Source organism: Neopsephotus bourkii, unplaced genomic scaffold (assembly GCF_033783945.1).
Source record: "Neopsephotus bourkii isolate Nb327-2 ecotype Australia unplaced genomic scaffold, CSIRO-AGI_Nbou_v1 NB_998, whole genome shotgun sequence".
Classification (NCBI taxonomy): Eukaryota; Metazoa; Chordata; class Aves; order Psittaciformes; family Psittacidae; genus Neopsephotus; species Neopsephotus bourkii.
This window is the reverse complement of record NW_026901490.1, coordinates 4,197,849-4,216,881: the sequence shown is the minus strand read 5'-3', so window position 1 is coordinate 4,216,881 and position 19,033 is coordinate 4,197,849.

Genomic DNA, 19,033 nt, shown 5'->3' with positions numbered 1-19,033 from the left:
AATCTATCTATCTATCTATCTATCTATCTATCTATCTATCTATCTACCCATCCATTCTCTCTATCAAATATTAAGTATGAAGGTTACGGGCCAGATTCTCACCTACTGTAAGTTATAGCTCTGAGAACCACTGTTCCTACTAAGGTCAAGAATAGAATGAATTTCCCAAACTTCACACATATGAAATAACAGTTACATTGTAATAGAAGTACAGAATGAAAAACATTTTCCTTTCTGGTTTTGGGCCAAGAAATGTATTTCAAAGATATCAGAAATAATACTTCTCAGTAATAAATTAATTATTTAAAAAATATTGTTGCTCAGGGAAAGAAAAAATATCTCCTTTAATGAAAATAAAAAGATTTTTAAGCTGTAAAAGTTCAGCATATTGATACTCTACTCTGAAACCTGTAGAAACCTTCTCTTTGACTCTGCAGAAAAATAGTATCTTCACTCAAAACCTTTCCAGGTATTAATATTTAATAAATTATAATTAATCTTTTTAAATCTGACCTGGATGAAAGGAGCCAAGCAGCTAAGATTAAGTCCTTAGTTTCTAAAATTTCCACTTTCCCAGAGGATATTCCACTGGGCTCAGTACTCAGACCCCTATTGATTTTAATTTATATAAATTATCTGTTGCCTCTCTCAGACTACTGTAGGTGTGCCATGCACACAGGCAAATTAGAGACAGGCTGGTGGTAATGAATTACTAGGCAGACACTTTCCACAGGGGCTACTGCTAACACTGATTTAATTATTTCTTCAAGAAGTTAAGATTTAGGTTTGACTTCAAGTGTTGTCCAGGCTGTGGCCATATGGTTAAGGGAAGTAATACCTATTAGGGCTTGATCTGATTATGAATCATATATTTAAAGTCTGTAGGGAGAAGAAAATAAGTAGAATAGTAAAATTAATAATAATGAAGTACCTAAGTTAAGTGCAACTAGCTCAGAAGACATAAAAAATGACCTGAGGTCTGTGGTAAGGTGCAACAGGCTCAAGCAAGTAAAAACTAAATGCCTTTTTTTGGTTGCTTCTGACACTCAGAAATTATATCTTCATTTTCCCTTGACTTACTTGTAGGCAAAACTTCCTGTGTCCTTAAAAAGATACATAATTTTTATGCAAGTCCTTGTCATGAGAATGAAATTTAACTTGGGCAAGTTATCACAGTGATCTGGTAGTTAGAACTGCAAAAGTTCTGTGTGAGGTTGATTGAGGACTGGTTTAAAAATGGGGCTAAGGACTCTTTGAAACCGCTTAAAAACATTCTTTTAAACGCTAAACTTTTAAACTGTAGTGTTATTGCACACTACAGTTGTAGTTTTAACTACAAATATGATTGGAGTGTTTTGAAGTGCATGAAAACCTATGATTTCTAGAGGCACATGAAAGAGATGATTTCAGAATTATCGCACATTGGCTTGTGATCCCCTCCAGCCATGTGCCTCTATAGACCACCAAAGGAGACAGATACCTTTATTTGTGTAAATATCTACTGTACCATTTGAACTACTATTGGGGCTTGGCTAGAGGCCAGCATACCTGTGATTAAACAGCACTGCTCAATCAGGTAGCTCAGCTGAACATCCAAGTGTTTGGAAACCTGTGAGGAGTTACAGAGAAGGAGCTCTTAAGAAACTCTTTCTAAGATTCATAGGGAAAGTTTCTCTGCAAAATCCACTGACCATCTTGGTAGGTATAAAGACACTGTTGAGAAGGCTCCTATTTTGTCCCACTGGCAGTGTTTGTTCTTTACACTATAAAACCTTAGAATCTGCGCTATAGATTTAGCAATACTGTAAGCCAGAAAATTAATACTCTAAAGAGAGTATTGGGGTTTTCTTCCTGGCTTGAGCTAGAACCTCATCAGTATTAGTCCCATGCTATTATTTTTAATTTGTTTGGAGAAACCAGAAATTTTAAAGTTTAGTACTTCAAAATATTCAGGAAAACTTTGCAGTGAAATAAAGCACTGACTTTCCTGAGTCAGAAATGAGTAAAAATCAGGAATGGCATTATCTGTTGTGCTAGTGCCAAGGGATTTATGTTCCAAAGATTTCTTTTCACTAATGCCATGTAGATCTTGAACTGACATTGCACACCACTCATCACTTGCAGAGATAGAAACATCGAAGTACATCAGCATCTTTACTGGCAGCAATGATGTATCTTGGATGAGGAGTCTCCCATGTTTATCTTTAAGGATGTCAGTTTTATTTATCCATTGCTATGTAGTCAGGCTTATTTGCAGGTTACAAGAGCAATATCTTCAATTGCATGAAAATGAGTTCAAACCTGGAGACATAGGATTACAAGGGAAATCCTGGATCATTAAGTCCTGTCTCCCAGAGCTGGAGATATGCACACAATTTAGCTGATTTGATACATCAGTCAGGCTCCATATTAAAGTTAGGTTTTTCCCTCACCACGCTAAGAGGTTTTTTTGCTTTCTAGATTCTTATTTCCCTAATTTAAATTTTTATTTTAGTCTACAGCCTGAATGTTTGTATCCTTCATCAGTTTGTACCCTTCATTTTTTCCTATACCAGCATTATCTTTCAGCTAGATGAAAATATTTTTTTCCTTTCTGGCGCATACCCAGCTGATATACTTTCAAAGTGCAAATGCTTTTTCCACGTAATCTTTAATTTTCTATCTTTCAGTTCACACTAATAAGACAGATTTTTCAGCCTCTGGGTTACCACTGTAGGCCTTATAAATCTGTCTATTAAATAAAAGTAGAAGCTCTGTTTTCATTTAGTTCTTCAGTAGAGCAGGCTTGTTATAAAGGAGGTTCTGTGTGAAGTCTCATTGGTGCATTTTGCCACTGTCTTCTGAAAATATGGTCTCTGGTGCAAGGGTCATATTGGATTTTTCCACATCCACATCTTTTCAGTCTCAGACTCATATAGTGAATAAATAAATATTGCCTTTCATCATGGCTGATGAACTGATAGCTTTAATGGAAATTTATCTTTGAAACAAATCTTACATATTTCTTTGTGTCAGATAGCTTCTGGGAGAAAAATATTTCCAAAGAATTATGCTTAATGATACCATGCCAACTAGATATTTTTTTAATTTTCTGGTTTATGACAACAGGGTCCTGAATGTTTTTGATAAAAAATTCTTAATCATAGAACTCTGTTTTTTTTGCTATTGGCATAAAACTCTTTCCTCTTCTCTAGCACCCTTCTTGCTGGCAGTTATCCTGTTTCCTCTTTTCCTTTTTGGTCTCCTCACTGCCATTTTCATTTTCCTTTGAACTCTAGACATAAATCTTAGCAAGAATTTGCCTCCTCTTCTTCTCCATCATGACCTCAAACTCTTGTATGCACACCACTGCTTCCAATTTTCACACCACCCCTGATGCAAACTGTCATGGGTCAAGCTTGTGCTTGACTGAGCTGAGTGGTGACTCTTGAAGGCTACTCCTTCACTGCACTGTGCAGATTCTGCAGCAAAGTCATCTCACCATCACCTATGCTCTTCAGCCCAGCTGGCTCAGTAGTTACCCTTGTTTAAACAAACGCATTGAGAAAAAAGTCCTCTGCATCTGTCCTGTACTTTCTCACAAGATTGATATCTAGTTGCTTTTCTATCTTTTCTTGGATCAGTCATGCCTTCATTTTTGTTTATCATTAACTGCTCTTCATCTGTCACTAAAGGTAGAGGCCTGTCCTCCAACCAGTTCTGTAGATCGGTGTTCTCCAGACTTCTAGCTGCGTAAACAGCACACTCTGTCATAACCACACAAATTGAGACGAGGAATTTCAAAAAACAGCATATACATCAAAAGGCCTGAAATTTTATTCTAACATCTCATGCACCAAGAGGTTAACTTCATGTTTTTGAAGGTCACTCTCTATTTTGATTCACTAAATACAATAATTTCTTGGCAAGCTGCTGTTGTAGAAGTAAAATGCTTTATAATAAATCAGAATGAATGCAGATCTTCACATCTGAGAGGATTTGCAGAGGACTGCAAAAACCCACAGAAAAGTTATCTCACATTTCATAAAGATCTGGCTTGGTGGCATTTTCAAAAATGTTTCTAAGCACTGTCAGATTATTGCTTACTAAACTGAATTATTAAATATAATTTTCTCTGCAGTCTTTCCTTCAAATGCCATGACTTACGTGTAATATGTAGCTGTATTAGCCCTGAATAAAATGCTTTTTCAGCTTCTAGATACTTTGGAATTATAGAGTTTATTTGGATAGTATTTCCTCTAGATGTGAAATAAGATATCTTTAAAGTTCTAATTCTCTTGTTCTTCATCTCAAACTAAACTAGGCAAGTGGGGGTGGTCTCAGAAACCTGAAGTTATTCTATAAAAAGCAAGCAAGCCCAGTCACAAAATTTACACAGTGCATTTAAATACTTCTTAGATTTCACCAGAAGTTTAAGAAGAAGTTAGTGGTTTTCACTGTAGACATGTCATTTGTATCCATATTTTACATTCACAGTATCACAGTATGCTAGAGATTGGAAGTGACCTCAAAAGATCATCTAGTCCAATCCCCCTGCCGGAGCAGGAACACCTAGATAAGGTTACACAGGAACGTGTCCAGGCGGGTCTTGAATGTCTCCAGAGAAGGAGACTCCACAATCCCCCTGGGCAGCCTGTTCCAGTGTTCTGTCACCCTCACTGAGAAGTTTCTTCTCAAGTTTAAGTGGAACCACTTGTGTTCTAGTTTGTACCCATTGCCCCTTGTCCTATCATTGTTTGCCACTGAGTAGAGCCTGGCTCCATCCTTGTGACACTCCCCCTTTATATATTTATATACACTAATAAGGTCACCCCTCAGTCTCCTCTTCTCCAAACTATAGAGACCCAGCTCCCTCAGTCTTTCCTCATAAGGGACATGCTCCACTCCCTTAATCATCTTAGTTGCCCTGTGCTGGACTCTCTCCAGGAGATCCCTGTCTTTCTTGAACTGAAGAGCCCAGAACTGGATACAATATTCCAGATGCGGTCTCACCAGGGCAGAGTAGAGGGGAAGAAGGACCTCTCTCGACCTACTAATGACCCCCCTTCTAGTACACCCCAGGATGCCATTGGCCTTCTTGGCCACAAGGGCACAGTGTCGGCTCATGGTCACCCTGCCGTCCACTAGGACCCCCAGGTCCCTCTCCCCTACACTGCTCTCTAACAGGTCATTCCCCAATCTATACTGGAACCTGGGGTTGTTCCTGCTCAGATGCAGGACTCTACACTTTCCCTTGTTATATTTCATCAAGTTATTCCCTGCCCAACTCTCCAGCCTGTCCAGGTCTCGCTGGATGGCAGCACAGCCTTCTGGCGTGTCAGCCACTCCTCCCAGCTTAGTGTCATCAGCAAACTTGCTGATAGTACACTCAATTCCCTCATCTAAATCGTTGATGAATATATTAAATAATACTGGTCCCAGTACTGACCCTTGAGGCACTCCACTAGATACAGGCCTCCAACTAGACTCCGCCCCATAGACTACAACTCTCTGGCTTCTCTCCTTCAGCCAGTTCACAGTCCACCTCACTACCCGATCATCCAGACCACACTTCCTCAATTTAGCTGTGAGGATGCTGTGGGAGACTGTGTCAAATGCTTTGCTGAAGTCAAGGTAGACCACATCCACTGCTCTGCCATCATCCATCCACCGTGTTATTTCCTCATAAAAGGCTACAAGATTGGTCAAGCATGACTTCCCCTTGGTGAAGCCATGTTGACTGCCCCTCATAACCCTCTTATCCTTGATATGCCTTAAGATGGCACCAAGGATAAGGTGTTCCATCACTTTCCCAGGGATGGAGGTGAGGCTGACTGATCTATAGTTACCCGGGTCCTCCTTCTTGCCCTTTTTGAAGACAGGAGTGACATTTGCTTTCCTCCAGTCCTCAGGCACCTCACCCGTTTCCCAAGACTTGGTGAAGATGATGGAGAGCGGTCTAGCAATGACCTCCGCCAGTTCCCTCAGCACCCGCGGGTGCATCCCATCTGGACCCATGGATTTATGGATGTCCAGATTGCTCAACTGGTCTCTAACCCATTCCTCATCGACTAAGGCAAACCGCTCCATTGACCTGACTTCATCTGAGGTCTCAGAGGTACAGGGCTCTTCAGGACTGCCTCCGGCAGAGTAGACAGAGACAAAGAAGGCATTCAGTAACTCTGCCATCTCTGTATCTTCTGTCACCAGGGCACCCGTCCCATTCATCAGCGGGCCTACATTGCCTCTGGTGTTAGTTTTATCTGCCATGTATTTGAAAAAGCTCTTTCTGCTGTCCTTGACCCCTCTCGCCAGATTTAATTCCAAGGAGGCCTTAGTCATCCTAGCAGCTTTCCTACATCCTCTAGCAGCAGCCTTATATTCCTCCCAAGTGGCCAGCCCTTCCTTCCATAACCTGTAAACTCTCCTCTTCCACTTTAGCATACCCAGCAATTCCCTATTTAGCCACGCAGGTCTCCTGGCCCTCTTCCTTGACTTCCTATGTGTCAGGATGCTCTGATCTTGAGCTCAGAAAAAGCAGTCCTTTAATGCCAACCAACTATCTTGGGCCCCCTTACCTTCAAGCAGCCTTGCCCATGGGATTTCCCCTAGCAATTGCTTGAAAAGGCCAAAGTTTGCCCTGCTATAGTCCAGGGTTGCAATTCTACTTGCTATTCTACTGGTCCTACCACACAAGATCCTGAATTCCACCATCTCGTGGTCACTGCAACCAAGACCCTCAACCTCAACCTTCAGTGCTTTGACAAGACCCTCCTTGTTAGTAAGGATGAGATCCAGCAGCGCTCCTCTCCTGGTTGGCTCATCCACCATTTGCATGAGGAAGTTATCATCCATACACTGGAGGAACCTCCTGGACTGCGGCTGGGTTGCTGAGTAGTCCTTCCAGCAAACATCAGGGAAGTTAAAATCCCCCACGATGACCACGGCCTGTGACTGTGAGGCTGCTCTCAGCTGCCTCTAGAAGGCCTCATAAACTTCCTCACCCTGATCTGGTGACCTGTAACAGACCCCCACAACAGTATCGCCCCTGCCAGCCTGCCCCTTAATTCTCACCCACAGACACTCAACTCGCTCGTCATCTGGCCCTGGACAGAACTCAGCGCATTGTAGCTGCTCTTGCACATCAAGAGCAACCCCACCACCCCCCCTGGCTGGTCTGTTCTTCCTGAAAAGGACATAGCCCTCCATGACTATATTCCAGTCATGTGAGCTGTCCCACCACGTCTCTGTAATTGCCACCAGATCATAATCTCCTGACTTAACACAGGTTTCTAGCTCCTCCTGCTTATTTCCCATGCTGCGCGCATTGGTGTACAGACATTTCAGGGAGCAAGCTGAGCACACCGATTTTACCGTAGGATTATAGGAGGCCTCCCAGTCTTCATCAATTCTGGAGTGCTGCCCCACTGGGGCAAGCCCAGCTACAACCCCATCCCCCTTCGAATCTAGTTTAAAGCTCTCCAAATGAGCCCTGCTAATTCGTGCCCCAGCATCCTTTTGCCTCTGTGAGATAAACCTTTCCCACATGCCATTGTCCAGACTGGTGCCCTATAAAACCAGCCTTTATCAAAGAATCCAAAGCCCTGCCTGCAGCACCAGTCTCTAAGCCAATCGTTTATGGACTGAATTTTCCCATTCTGTCCCACATCATCAATGGAAGATGGAAGGAGTGAGGAGAAGATCACTTGAGCCCCAGAGTCTTTCACCATCCGGCCCAAGGCCCTGTAGTCTTTCTTCATCCCCCTCAGACTGTGGGAAGCAGCTTCCCTCTCACCTGTCTGGAAGCAGCAGGTAGTAGTCTGTCAGGTGCACCAGGTTGGGGAGTGCCCTGGTGATATCCTTGATCGGGGCTCCAGGCAGACTACACACTTCCCTATGATGAGGGTCAACTCTGCATATTGGGTCCTCTGCTCCTCTCAGAAGGGAATCGCCAACTATGATGACCCTTCTTTCTTTCTTGTCAGAGACAGTCTTGAGGTGCGAAGTCGACCGCCTTTTCCTATGTGGCCTTGTAGGCAGGCCTTGTACCACATCCTCACCTGCCTCTCCTTCAAGATTCAGGGCCTCAAACCTATTATGGAGGGACACCTGGGGAAGCAGGGCAGGAAGGGAGGAGGGCTGCCCACGACGCCGAACCGGAACTTGCTTCCAACCCTCGTCGTCTTTTTGGTCCCCTACCTCTGCGCAACAGCTACAGGGCAGGGGCTGCCTCGGGCCATCCCCCTCTGTCTGAGAGGGCAGGGGTCCATCCCCTTTTGGGGGGTATCTCCCTGGAGCCGTTCCAACTGGCCAGCCAGGGAGTTACTCCACCAGTTGATCTCCCTTTCACACTCCCTGATGCTCCTCAGCATCTCAACCTCCTCCTTAAGTTTAGCCACCAAGCTAAACAGATCTTCTACCTGCGCCCACCTCACACAGGTGGAATGCTGTCCTCCCTCCCCCGGCAGTAGCAGGCTCTGGCACTCTCTGCATCCAGAGACCTGAACAGCTACGGTTTGGGATGGGGTCTCTGAGTTGCTACAGTCCTCTTACTGCAAGCTCTCTTTCTGGAGGAGACCGTATTGGTCAGCAGTCTGGTACACCAGCAACAGGGTCAGCAACACGACCCGCTTGTTCCTCCCTGCGCCTGGTGTCGCTGCCCTCTCAAAGGCTGTTTCAAGTCAAGGGGCAGGGGGGTGGTCACCGTCACCGTGGGAACGCCCCCTGCCACATCAGCCACTCTCTCACAAGGGCTGCTGAGGCTTCGGGGATCAGGAGATGTCGGGAATCGCGGTGTCTCTATGCTATATCCCCTCTGATTTTCCTAATCTCTGTTGAACTTCACGGTCGCTGAAGTGTGCTGGCTGCGGCTCTAGCTGGGCTAGCTCCGATCATCTGACTGAATCAATTCCTTGGAGCCTATGCAACAGACCCTTCTGCCTAGCTTTGTTTGCATACCTTGTGCTTTAGGTTTGTGAGAAAAAGCTTAAGAATTACTTGGCAAACACCCAGCAGGTTTAAGATGAAGACCCAATAAATAAATGTGGTCAAAGTTAATATATCAGAGTTAACACATAACTGCAAACATCATGAACAGGTGTACATTTTTTATAAAATAGATGCATTCTGCTAAATCCTCCACTCCGGAGTTCATGAAAAGGGAAGCTGGCTTGTGGTGCTTCCTCCCATTACTCCTCTACTGCAAAGTTTCTTATCTTTGAGCTCTTCTGTATCTCTCTTTGAGCTCTTTTGTTTATCAGTTTTGAAACATCCTCCTCAGACCCTTGTGGACCTATCAGTCCTGCCAAATACTGCTGGGGTGCCCTTGCCGCCACATCATGATTCATGTCTGGATGAAGCATTTCAGGGTGACAGCTTTAGAAGGTGGGACATGCAAGACACAGGATTCTCAAGTAAACATTCAGTTTTCTATTCATTTCAGTAACAATAGCAGAGAAGAAGAAAAAAAAAACAGTAGTTTTGTCTTTCCACAGATTAAAATACATGATTTTAAAATCTAATTGATCTTATATTTCTCAGTGTAGTTTCAGAATGAATGCATAGCTATGTCTGTATTTGCTGCATTCACTGAGAATTCATTTCTATGTCAATCATTTGATCCAGTGATTGAAATTTCAAATTACCCACATATCCCCTGTGCATGATAAAATAACTACTTTAATTATAACTTTTTCCCTAAGAAATTTTAGGTGTGATGTTGCGGAGAACACCTCTCTCCTGAAATCTCCATAAGAGATCCCACAACTCTTTACAGGTTTATTCAAAGATCAGCCTTTTAGATTGTCACATCCAATTTTTAGACTGTGTGCATTATTCAAAGTGAGGAAATTATTAGCTAATTTATACTCGGAACTTACAGAATTTCACTGTTATAAATATCTACTCTTCTTCCAATATGCATTTAAAGACGTCCAGAGTTTTGAGGTGCTTAGTTGCTACAGGGAAATGAATTAGATGTGCAGCCAATTATAAGAAGATAGAAGGCATACAACAGAGAATAACATGAGTCAAAAGGGGTATTCCAATATACTGAAAGCCAAATATTTTTTAAAGAAATTATCCAATACCAAACAAAAAATAGTTAATATGAAATTTGGAAAAATTGTGTCATGTATTTGAACAACTCTTACATTTCTGTTAATAAATATTAAGAAAAAAATTATCATTTGAATATATGAATGAAGCAAAAATTCTCTTTATGATTTGATACATTTTTGTGACTAAGCAGTTGTGCTTCAAAAGTAAAATTAATTCATCCAATATCAAGAAAAAACTGACTACAAGCTCACATGTCCTACTTAATTGATCAAATCATTCAAATAATTAATTTACTGTAATGGGTAGAAGAACATTAGCAGGAAATTTTAACTGTAAAATTTAAAACCATTATTTTGAAAAAAATTACTTCTGAAGAGGTCTTTTAAAATTCACACCAGCTTTCATGAATATGAAAGATGGTCTGATTTCAGCCAATAGATCATTCTTTGTGAATTATCTGTCTGTCATTGCAAGGGATACATCTACTGTCAATGAAGAATTATTCCAAATCAGTTTCTGTATCTGGACTAGAAAGAAGATTAGACAGATATATAGTGGATCTTCATGATTCTTACACATAGTGTAGAAATAATAAATCACTCAGCAGAAAAACTGTATCTATTATGTCAACTGAAGCAGGCATTATAAAGATGGATTTACGAGATATAATCAAGGACAGTTATCTCAATAGCAATAGTAAGAAATCACGATCCTTTTTTCATAAAATCATACAATAGTCAGGGTTGGAAAGGACCTTAAGATCATCAAGTTCCAAGCCCCCTGCCATGGGGAGGGACACCTCACACTAAACCATCTCACCCAAGGCCTCATTCAATCTGGTCTTGAACACTGCCAGGGATAGAGCATTCACAGCCTCCTTGGGAAACCCATTCCAGTGCCTCACCACCCTAACAGGAAAGAATTTTCTCCTTATATCCAATCTAAACTTCCCCCCTTTAATTATTAATCCATTACCCCTTGTCCTACCACTACAGTCCCTAATGAAGAGTCCATCCCCAGCATCAATATAGACCCCCATCAGATAGTGGAAGGCTGCTATGAGGTCTCCATGCAGCCTTCTCTTTTCCAGGCTGAACAGCCCCAACTTTCTCAGCTGATCTTCATGTGGGAGGTGCTCCAGTCCCCTGATCATCCTCATGGCCCTCCTCTGGGCTTGTTCCAACAGAACCATGTCCTTTTTATGTTCAGGACACCAGAACTGTACACAATACTCCAAGTGAGGTCTCACAAGAGCAGATGAGAGGGGCAGGATCGCCTCCTTCAACATACTGGTCACGTTCCTTTTGATGCAGCCCAAGATACGGTTGGCTTTCTGGGCTGCAAGCTCACACTGCCGGCTCATGTTCATTTTTCCATGAACCAACACCCTCAAGTCCTTCTCTGCAGGGCTGCTCTGAATCTCTTCTCTGCCCAGCCAGTAGCTGTGTCTGCGATTGCTCGAACCCAGGTGCAGGACCTTGAACTTGGCATCGTTAAACCTCATGAGGTTGACATCAGCCCACCTCACAAGCGTATCAAGGTCCCTCTGGATGGTGCTCCTTTCCTCCAGCTTTATCAGCCAAACCACACATCCTGGTGTCATCGGCGAACTTGCTGAGGGCGCACTTAATCCCACTGTCCATGTCAGCTACAAAGATGTTAAACAAGACCGGTCCCAACACCGAACCCTGAGGCACGCCAATCATTACTGGTCTCCAGCCGGACATTGAGCCATTGATCACAACTCTTTGATTGCAGCCATCCAGCCAGTTCTTTATCCACCGAGTGGTCCAGTCATCAAATTGATGTCTCTCCAATTTAGAGGCAAGGATGGCATGCGGGACATTGTCGAACGCTTTGCACAAGTCCAGGTAGATGACATCAACTGCTCTACCCCTGTCCATCAGTTCTGTAGCCCCATCATAAAGGCCACCAAATTGGTCAGGCAGGATTTCACCTTAGTGAAGCCATGCTGGCTATCACCAAGCACCTTGTTTTTTCATGTGCCTTAGCATGCCTTTCATGAGGATATGCTCCAAGATTTTGCCAGGCACAGAGGTGAGACTGACTGGTCTGTAATTCCCTGGCCATCCATTTTCCCCTTCTTGAAAATGGTGGTTATATTTCCCTTTTTCCAGTTGTTAGGAACTTCACCTGACTGCCATGATTTTTCAAATATGATGGACAGTGGCTTAGCAACTTCTCTCGCCAGCTCCTTCAGTATCCATGTATGGTTTTGATTTAAAGATTTATTTTCAGAGGAGTAGCAGAATTATTGCAGAGTTTCTCTTAGTAGCAGCCACATTAAACTACCAATGCCCAAGTGAATGCCAGTATTTTCCTTTCATATTATATACAGATGCTGTACTGAATATAAGCAACTCAAGCTGCTTGACAAAGAAACATTGTGGACAAATGTAAAGCAAAATGACTGCTATCTTAATTGCCTTCTCTTAACTGTTAAGCTTCCTCAGTTTGAGTTATGCTGAGAGTATTTGGAATAAGTCAGGTTTAATTATCTTCCATTTTCTTAACAGACAGTTTATCCTGACAGCCTTTACATGCAAGAAGATCAGAAGGACAAATGTTTTCACTTATTTATACAACTTGATGGAACATGCCGTGTCTCACATGACAATTCATAGCATTTTTAAGCCAAGATAAAACCTTGCAATACGCTTTTTGTATTTTTACCAGTCAAAGTTTCCACAATCTTGAGGTTTTGCAGATTAAAATTCAAGTACATCTACACACCAAATGGAACAGCTGTGACCAAATAAAGATAAGTACTGTATAAATATATACATATTTATATATCCATACATACAACTGCAGTACTTTAAAACTTTGTTACACAGTGTTTAAAGCTCTTGATTTGATCACAGATGTTCTATGAATGATAGCCTGTTCCTCTTCTGAACTATATATAGTAGTCCATAGACACAAGACTTTTATATCCATACAAATGCATGCATCATGTATTTCATAGAATCATAGAATCATAGAATAGTTAGGGTTGGAAAGGACCTTAAGATCATCAAGTTCCAACCCCCCTGCCATGGGCAGGGACACCTCGCTCTAAACCATATTACCCAAGCCCTCGTTCAACCTGGCCTTGAACACTGCCAGGGATGAAGCATTCACAACCTCCCTGGACAACCTATTCCAGTGCCTCACCACCCTAACAGGAAAGAATTTTCTCCTTATATCCAATCTAAACTTTCCCTGTTTAAGTTTGAACCCATTACCCCTTGTCCTACCACTACAGTCCCTAATGAAGAGTCCATCCCCAGCATCCCTATAGGCCCCCTTCAGATAGTGGAAGGCTGCTATGAGGTCTCCACGCAGCCTTCTCTTCTCCAGGCTGAACATCCCCAACTTTCTCAGCCTGTCTTCATATGGGAGGTGCTCCAGTCCCCTGATCATCCTCGTGGCCCTCCTCTGGACTTGTTCCAACAGTTCCATGTCCTTTTTATGTTGAGGACACCAGAACTGTACACAATACTCCAAGTCAGGTCTCATGAGAGCAGAGTAGAGGGGCAGGATCACCTCCTTCAACATACTGGTCACATTCCTTTTGATGCAGCCCAGGATACGGTTGGCTTTCTGGGCTGCAAGTGCACACTGTCAGCTCATGTTCATTTTCTCATCGACCAGCACCCCCAAGTCCTTCTCTGCAGGGCTGCTCTGAATGTCTTCTCTGCCCAGCCAGTAGCTGTGTCTGGGATTGCTCAAACCCAGGTGTAGGACCTTGCACTTGGCATGGTTAAACTTCATGAGGTTGGCATCAGGTCACGTCTCAAGCGTATCAAGGTCCCACTGGATGGCATTCCTTCCCTCCTGCGTATCAACCAAACCACACAGCTTGGTGTCATCGGCAAACTTGCTGAGGGTGCACTCAATCCCACTGTCCATGTTGCTGACAAAGATGTTGAACAAGACTGGTCCCAACACCGATCCCTGAGGGACACCACTCGTTACTGGTCTCCAGCCAGACATTGAGCCATTGACCACAACTCTTTGTGTGCGGCCATCCAGACAGTTCTTTATCCACCGAGTGGTCCATTCATCAAATTGACGTCTCTCCAATTTAGAGACAAGAATGTCGTGTGGGACAGTGTCAAACCTTTTGCACAAGTCCAAGTAGATGACATCAACTGCTCTACCCCTGTCCATCAGTTCTGTAGCCCCATCATAAAGGCCACCAAATTGGTCAGGCAGGATTTCCCCTTAGTGAAGCCATGCTGGCTGTCACCAAGCACCTTTTTGTTTTTCATGTGCCTTAGCATGCCTTCCTGGAGAATCTCCTCCAAGATTTTGCCAGGCACAGAGATGAGACTGACTGGTCTGTAATTCCCCAGGTCATCCATTTTCCCCTTCTTGAAAATGGTGGTTATATTCCCCTTTTTCCAGTTGTTTGGAACTTTACCTGACTGCCATGATTTTTCAAATATGATGGCCAGCATCTTAGCAACTTCATTCACCAGCTCCTTCAGGATCTGCGGATGGATTTCATCAGGACCCATGGACTTGTGCACATTCAGATTTTTTAAGATGGTCTCGAACCAATTCCTCTCCTACAGTGGGCCCAAAGTCTTCATTCTCACAGTCCCTGTCATTAGTTAACAGGAGGTAAGAACAATCATCTACACTACCAGCATATAGGTGAGCTACTGAACTGTGGTTGACACAAGAGAAAAATGGTGAAGACATTAAGTCTATTCATAATGCTTTGGAAAATGTTTTATTTCATGTTCAGTGTTTCTGTACATGGGAATACTAAGTTATTGGTCTGATATTTTAGAAAGGATATTTCAGTACCCTACCACCACCTGCAAAATTTGATAAATTAGGAACTCATGGGAATGTTTCAAATACATTCTGGAAGAAAGAAAAGAATCAAAATGTCATTGTTCCACAGTATTTATCATTAGACACTTCTCAAGTCCTTATCTTAGACAGAAATAGTAAGCTCTATTGGGGAAATTTTTCATGAAGGTTTTGAGAAACTCAGCAAAGTGGGATCTGTCTCATCTCAATTTATCTATTAAAAGATAGGCCTGATTAAGTTACACCTCTAATGTGCTTTCATAGTCAATGAACAAATGACTTCCAGTCAAGGTGACTTTATTAAGGATAATGAACTACTCTCTCATGGAAAATAATATGGCACACTCTGTGCAGGCTTAAGATCCAGATCACATGACAGCTTATGTTCCCCAAAAACGGCAAAGCCAAATTGACTTTGGCTCATCTACCAGGAGATCACCTTTGGATTTATAGAATCATAGAATCATAGAACAGTTAAGGTTAGAAAGGACCTTAAAATCATTAAGTTCCAAGCCCCATGCCATGGGCAGGGACACCTCACACTAAACCATATCACCCAAGGCTCTCTCCAACTTGGCCTTGAACACTGCCAGGGATGGAGACTTCACAACTTTTTTGGGCAACCCATTCCAATGCCTCACCACCCTCACAGTAAAGAACTTCATCCTTATATCTGATCTAAACTTCCCCTGTTTAAGTTTTAACCTGTTACTTCTTGTCCTATCACTATAGTCAGTAATGATGAGCCCCTTCCCAGCATCCCTATAGGCCCCCTTCAGATACTGGAAGGCTGCTATGAGGTCTCCACGCAGCCTTCTCTTCTCCAGGCTGAACAGCCCCAACTTTCTCAGCCTGTCTTCATATGGGAGGTGCTCCAGTCCCCTGATCATCCTTGTGGCCCTGTTCTGGACTTGTTCCAACAGTTCCATGTCCTTTTTATGTTGAGGACACCAGAACTGCACACAATACTGCAAGTGAGGCCTCACAGGAGTAGAGTAGAGGGGCAGGAGCACCTCCTTCAACCTGCTGGTCACGTTCCTTTTGATGCAGCCCAGGATACGGTTGGATTTCTGGGCTGCAAGCGCACACTGTCAGCTCATGTTCATTTTTCCATGAACCAACACCCTCAAGTCCTTCTCTGCAGGGCTGCTCTGAATCTCTTCTCTGCCCAGCCTGTAGCTGTGCCTGGGATTGCTCCGACCCAGGTGTAGGACCTTGAACTTGGCATGGTTAAACTTCATGAGGTTCGCATCAGCCCACCTCACAAGCGTGTCAAGGTCCCTCTGGATGGCATTCCTTCCCTCCTGCGTATCAACCAAACCACACAGCTTGGTGTCATCAGCAGACTTGCTGAGGGCGCACTCAATCCCACTGTCCATGTTGCTGGCAAAGATGTTGAAGAAGACCGGTCCCAACACCGATCCCTGACGGACACCACTCATTACTGGTTTCCAGCCAGACATTGAGCCATTGATCACAACCCTTTGATTTCAGCCATCCATCCAGCCAGTTCTTTATCCACCAGTTGTTCAACCTATCAAATTGATGTGTCTCCAATTTAGAGGCAAGGATGGCATGCGGGACATTGTCGAACGCTTTGCACAAGTCCAGGTAGATGACATCAACTGATCTACCCCTGTCCCATCAGTTCTGTAGCCCCATCATAAAAGGCCACCAAATTGGTCAGGCAGGATTTCCCCTTGGTGAAGCCATGCTGGCTGTCACCAAGCACCTTGTTGTTTTTCATGTGCCTTAGCATGCCTTCCATGAGGATATGCTCCAAAATTTTGCAATTTTGGCAGAGAAGTGAGACTGACTGGTCTGTAATTCCCCGGGTCATCCATTTTCCCCTCTTGAAAGTGGGGGTTATATTACTCTTTTTCTAGTCTTCAAGAACATCACTGGGAAACAGTAAAAACAGCATTATTTTCAAGATTTTAAAAAATCATAGCAGTTTATATTAAGAATTTGAATAACTATGACCTGGGTTACCAGTAAAGTTATAATGGAACTTCTGCATAATCCTTTGCAAGTGGATGTTAGTTCACTTCATGTTTGATTCAAGCCAGATATAAATGAATCTGTACTAATCTTTTGTCATGCTTAAAGCAGTGCTAGACCTTATAAACATTACTCTCAATTCCTGCACACCAGGGTCAATATAAAAGAGAAAATTTTTGTAGAAAATGCAAGTTAATGTCATATTGGTCAAGTAGAAAATCTGAGTACTGACACTCTAAGGAATAAAAAGAGAATAAAAGTTTAGAAAAAATGATGACTAAAGCACAACTTTTTTCAAACTGCAACTATTGCCGCATCCCTTTACCAGCCAAAATATTTCTTAAGAACAGCTGTTTTCACACATTTCAGTTTCATAGACTCATAGAATGGTTTTGATTGGGACACCTAAAGGTTATCTAATCCAACCCTCTGTGCACAGGGACATCTTCAACTAGACCAGGTAGCTCAGAGCCCCATCCAACCTTACCTTGAATGTTTCCATCAGTGGGACATCTACCACTGAATTGCTTGTCTACAGTCATATCTTCCCACCTGTTTGTTAAGCAATCTGTTATTAATCCATATTAAAACACATGACAATAATCTGTTCATATACTTTGTTAATAAACTATAGAGAATTGTTCTTCATCATTCATGGAGTTTTCAGTTGATGTGAGCAAATGTGAAGTTTAACTAGAATTTCATATGAATCTCTACAAACCCAAAATGCTACTTTTAAAAATGATCACTATACCCTTAGTACCTCATGCCAAACTGTAATACAACTCTGGTAACAACTCTTCATAGTCCAAACATCAGGTTCCAAAAGTTTTCAATTTCATAGCATAATTTTTTCCCCATGTAATAAAGTCTGATAATTTAGTAGTACTTAGCATTCTGAATTTCATCAGTTTTTTCAGATTATAAATCAGTTGAAAACTCATTTAACAAATGGGCCCAATCTCAATTTTCCAATCTTCATACTTAACCAATCATGAGCATTATCATTCCCCTTATTTACTTCATCACATCATATGGCAGTATAAAATTCATTTAAATGAACTTGGATGATATGCGGTGCACAACAAAGGTGATACATATGCTAAGTCTAAAAGAGAGGCATGGTTATAAAATTTCATTCAGTTTTGGCTTTTAGGTAATTAACAACATTATATTTTATATTAATAAAGTATCTCCTTCCTAATGTAGATTTTCCAGGAAAGTGCATAATTGCACAGAAATGTTTCAGAAAATAATTTGCGCTTGCTATGCAGAAATGAAGGCCATGAGTGAGTGACTTGTTTCGTAAAAATGAAGAGTTGTTCCAGCTTTTAAGTAGATGCACATGGTGGATAAATGCCTTTCTCTTTGGCCATTATCCAGAGAATATCAGGGCTGATAAAATATACAGTGGATTTATTATTAGCTGCCAGAATAAAGTACTCAAAGACATTGGTCTGCCTACATACATCCACTGAACTGTTGCCAACACTTGAAGGAGCCCCAAGATTAGGTGAATCACTCTATGGTCCAAAGCACCTTTATTGCCACCCTCATTGTATTACTATTCCCTTGGATTCTCACTGAATTTGGCATTTAGCTTACAACTGCAAAATTCCTCTAAATAATTTCATCCAGAATCACAGCTGTACTCCTTCTTGAGTTTGCATTTATAATGAGTATATTATACTTGGGCTTGCAAGGAGAAATATCTTAATATATCTGATTAACTAACTAGGGAGTTTTCCTCTGTCCTCCCTCCTCTGTCAAATGACGCAACAATACAGCAACGTAATACAAGGAAATAGCTATAAGAAGGGTACATTCTAGAAGTGGAAGCCTGAGTTTTGCCCTCCATTTTTTTCAGAAATATGTATTCTATCATGATTAAAAATTATTATAATAATAGAAATCAATAACAAAACCACAGCTAAATCATTCAAAATCCCAATTAAATATTTGTAAGACCTTAAATTTGTTTCTGAATAAATATTTACAGGCTCAGAAACCAAACAATCTAGCGTGGAAGACATAGGCACTGGAAGGCTTTAGAAGGCCTATCCCACAAAATGCTACCTATTCTGTGAATGATAGTGAATTATAAAATAGCAGGGATGAATACTTGTATTTGCCTTACAGCTGACTTAAAGAGTGAGGCTGTCCC